A 4,738-nucleotide genomic window follows, 5' to 3' on the forward strand; every position below is an offset into this window, starting at 1 on the left:
TTCAAATTATAAAAATGAGTTATATATTATAATTTATATTATTTTTAATTTGATTTAATAATGATTATAAAATCCGAATAACTTTAATCAGTGAATAAAATGATCAAGCTCTTCTGAGTTTTAGAATACTTCAAAATTCCATACCTTGTTTAAGTTATTCGCCAAATCACCTCAAATTTAATTATTCGAATAAAGTATTGTTTTTGTCTCCAACGTTTTGGGTAAATTCTATTTGTGTCCTTAATGTTTAAATCGTCCTATTTGTATCCCTAACGTTTGTAAAAGTGATTCAATGTTATCTTGTTGTTGATTACACATCATGAGCGATTTAGTTTGAGTTTTAAAAATCTTTTCTTGAAGTTAGAATACAAATGTTTGGGATAGAATCGATGATCTACTCCAAAAAATAGCTCAACAAATGTTGAAAATAATTCCTACAACATTTACATAATTCACTTTTCTAGGGACATAATTGAATCTAAACACAAATAGTGAGTATAATATTAAATTCGAATACATCCAAGTGAGACCTAATTGAGAATGAATACATCCAAATAAGAATAATTGAAAAATATAATCTGATTTGTTAGTATAATTAATAGTAGGATAACATTGAATCACTTTTATAAACGTTAAGGATACAAATAGAACGATTTAAACGTTAGGGATACAAATAAGACTTACCCTAAATGTTGAGGACAAAAACGATACTTTACTCTAATTATTCTATTAGTATTTATAATTTATTAAATTTATAAATTTGTCTTGTTATTTTTTTTTATGAGAAAACAGAGCCACAGGCTTAAAACACAAAAAAAAATATTAAGAAAAAGTTCTAGGAAAAACTATCCCTCTTCTATCCGCTTCTAATTGTGGGGCAATGAAAGCTGGAGCATGGTCCCAACAATGGAGGCCGTAAGGAGGTCCTTGGGTGTGTTTTGCCAGAGTGTTCTGGTGCACGAAATTGTGATTCACACTTTTTACAATTCCGCACAACTAACCAGCAAGTGCACTGGGTTGTCCAACTAATACCTTACGTGAGTAAGGATCGATCCCACAGAGATTGTCGGCTTGAAGCAAGTTATGGTCATCTTGTAAATCTTAGTCAGGCGGATTCAAATGTTTATGAGGTTTTGATAATTAAAAGATAAATAGAACATAAAATAAAATAGAGATACTTATGTAATTCATTGGTGGGAATTTAAGATAAGCGTTTGGAGATGCTTTGTTGCTTCTGAACCTCTGCTTTCCTATTGTCTTCTTCCAATCATGCGTGCTCCCTTCCATGGCAAGCTGTATGATCCTCTCAGATGAAAAATACCAGGTACGATCTTTGCACGGCTAATCAACTTCGGATTTCTCGTCTCAGATGAAAAATACCAGGTATAGCTACCACACGGCTAATCATCTATCGGTTCTCACGGCTAATCATTTGTCAGCCTCTAAAACGTGATAAGATGATAAAGTATGCGAATAAAATAGTAAAAAGTGCTATTTATACTAAACTAGTAACTTAGGGTTTACAAAAAATGAGTAACTAAGTGCATATAGTGCAGAAATCCACTTTCGGGGCCCACTTGGTGTGTGCTTGGGCTGAGCATTGAGATTTACACATGCATAGGCCATTCTTGGAGTTAAACGCCAGCTTGGGTGCCAGTTTGGGCGTTTAACTCCATTTCTGGTGCCAGTTTGGGCGTTTTACGCCAGAAAGTTTTAGGTTGGCTTTGGACGCCAGTTTGGGCCATCAAATCTCGAGAAAAGTATAGACTATTATATATTGCTGGAAAGCCCAGGATGTCTACATTCCAACGCAATTGAGAGTGCGCGAATTGGGCTTCTATAGCTCCAGAAAATCCACTTTGAGTGCAGGGAGATCAGAATCCAACAGCATCTGCAGTCCTTTTTCAGCCTCTGAATCAGATTTTTGCTCAGGTCCCTCAATTTTAGCCAGAAAATACCTAAAATTACAGAAAAATACACAAACTCATAGTAAAGTACAAAAATGTGATTTTTGAATAAAAACTAATAAAATATAATAAAAAGTAACAAAAACATATTGAAAATTATGTAAAAATAATGCCAAAAAGGGTATAAATTATCCGCTCATCATGTCCGTTCAAAAATTCGCTTTCCTAAAGATATGTCTAATGAGAAAATGTCTAGTCTTGGCTAATAACTCCCAAATTGCACGAATAATAAAAGAAGTTGAGTGCCGTTGGGTAGGGTGATTATGGAGGAGTTGCAAAGCGCATTGCGAGTCCGTTTCAACAATCAGATTCTGGATGTCGAGCTCCGAAGCAAGCTTCAGTCTTATATAGATGAGTCAAAGGTCCGCTTTAGTTATGGAAGTATTCCCAGTATTCAACCAAAATCCAACTATAAATCTCCACAAGTACCACTCTTGGAAACTAACGAGAAGGAGTCATCCATGTTGAGCTTGTATCTTGCTTTTTCTGGCGGCTCCCAACCAATGTGTTGCACTCTAGCGGAGGTGAGAGTTTTCTTACTAGCTTCAGTTAGAGAAATAACATCTTCATATCTTTTAGCTAGGATTTACACTGAGTAGACAATACTATTTTCTGGTCTGTTTTCATGATTGAATATCAGATCATTGCTATTTTTTCATGTAGTATTGCACACAGTAATGAAGTAAATGGGTCAAGAGATCCCATTGAATTTTCGAGCCACCAAGTTTAGATTTTTCTCCATCCAGCAGTGAAGATTTTGATTGATTAAATCACTTTGTAAGGTGCTATCAACGCTTCTTTCCTATATGTCTCTGATGTAAGGGTAGTCCCTTAGCACATGAAGCAACGTTTCATCATGTCCAGGACATCTATAACAACTTGCATCATTGGTAAGTCCCCTCTTTTATCTTCTAAAATTTGTGAGCAGAACTTTGTGCATAGTCAGCTAAACAAATATTTTTAGTCTGTGAGGAATTTTTTGTTTTCAAATATTTTTGAGATAGTTACCAGTAGTATCTTCATTATCATAGAGTTTTTCATAGGCTGACTTGATAGAGAATTTCTCATTCGATTCGGGTCTAAAATATATTATTGTATTACTAAAGTATTTTTTTCCTCAAAGCTATTAAGTTATTTCATTAAGGGTTAAGTACGATTTTGATCCATATGGTTTAGGCTGAAAATCAAAATTGTCCCTAAGATTTGTTTGCATTCAAAATCATCCTTAATGTTAAATTTTTGTTTTAAAATCATTCTTCAGACAAAAATACCTTTCACTAACATCTCCATCACCAACACCAATACAACACTATATCACCATCCTCCCATCTCCTTTCTCTCTCTTAAGACTCAGCGATGGCAGTGGCAGTGGTCATGTTCACCAATGAAGTCGTTTCTCCCTCCTCCAAACTTCTTTGTTTTTCTTCTTTATTCACGCTCTTCTTTGTCATTAACCCCTTCCTTTTTTCTCACTTTTTCAGTGACTTTTCTATTTTTCTCCCTTTCTTTCTCATTTTTGTTCTTCTCTATTTTCTATTATTTTTTCTTGATTTTTCTCTTTCATTCTCTGCTTCTTCTCTGTATGTGTGTGTTAGTGGTGTGGCTAAGGATGGTTGAGGAGAAGAGGCAGAGGTGGAGACTACAATGGTAGATCCGCTAATCTTGCTCTCTCAATCTTACTCTCTCCTACCTATGATCTCTATCTTTTTTCCAAATTTTAGTTTGAGTTGTTTAATCAAAACAAAATAAATTATTGTTACTAAATGTACTAACAGTGGAGGAATAATTTTGTTTCGAAATGGGTTTAATGGTGGTGTTAATTATTGTGTTGGTGGGTATTTCCTTGGGTTTATGGAATGCGTGTGGGAGAGAAGAAGGAGAGCCAAACCATTGTCGCTTTCACCGGAAGTTGTTGCCACTATTGCGTTGCTATTCTGTGTTAGGGTTGGGAGTGGTGGAGGCAGTTAAGAGGGAAAATTTTAGAGAACTGAAACTGATGATGAGTGGAAAGAAGGGTATTTTTGTCTGAAAATTTAAAGAATGATGATTTTATAAAAAAAAATCAACATTATAGACAATTTTGAACGCAAAAAAAAAAAAAAATCTTAGAGACGATTTTGATTTTCAACCTAAACAATAGAAACCAAAATCATACTTAACCTATTTACTAACTAAATGGCAAACCTTAATAGGAATTCATACACAATATAAGATCCGAGTACATTACAAAATCACAGAAAAGGATAAACACAAAGAAAATAAAAGATAAAATTCAGAGAGAAAAGTCTGAGAAAAATAAAAGAGAGAAAATTATCCTGAAGAAGAACAAGAAAACTTTGCTGCCAATGTCATGGTTTACGGTGAACAACGACAAGAGTGATAACATAAAAACTCCTATGCTGGCTCTATTGTTTGGGTTAGAATTTTCCTATTTACTCTTTTCTTCCCTTCGAACACTAAAGCATTCATGTCCAGCCAAAGCCCCCACACCAAATATGGTACTTGACTAAGCTATAATTTGAAGCATAGTCTTCTAATTAAAGTTTCAACAAGTTCAATCCATTATTGTCAAGCTTGTAAATTTGCATTTTTTGGGATTATGCTTGCCAGGGACGAAACATTCCAAATCTCCACCGCCTTAGGGTAGTATACGAGAGAGTGCATCGCTGATTCAGATGTGCTTAGACATCTTCAGCATGTAGGATCTACTTGTTGGATTCGTTCATGGATTCTTCTTTTCACAACTAATCCATTATAGATGACTTTTCACA

This window comes from Arachis ipaensis, chromosome B01, assembly GCF_000816755.2.
Source record: "Arachis ipaensis cultivar K30076 chromosome B01, Araip1.1, whole genome shotgun sequence".
In the NCBI taxonomy this organism is placed as follows: Eukaryota; Viridiplantae; Streptophyta; class Magnoliopsida; order Fabales; family Fabaceae; genus Arachis; species Arachis ipaensis.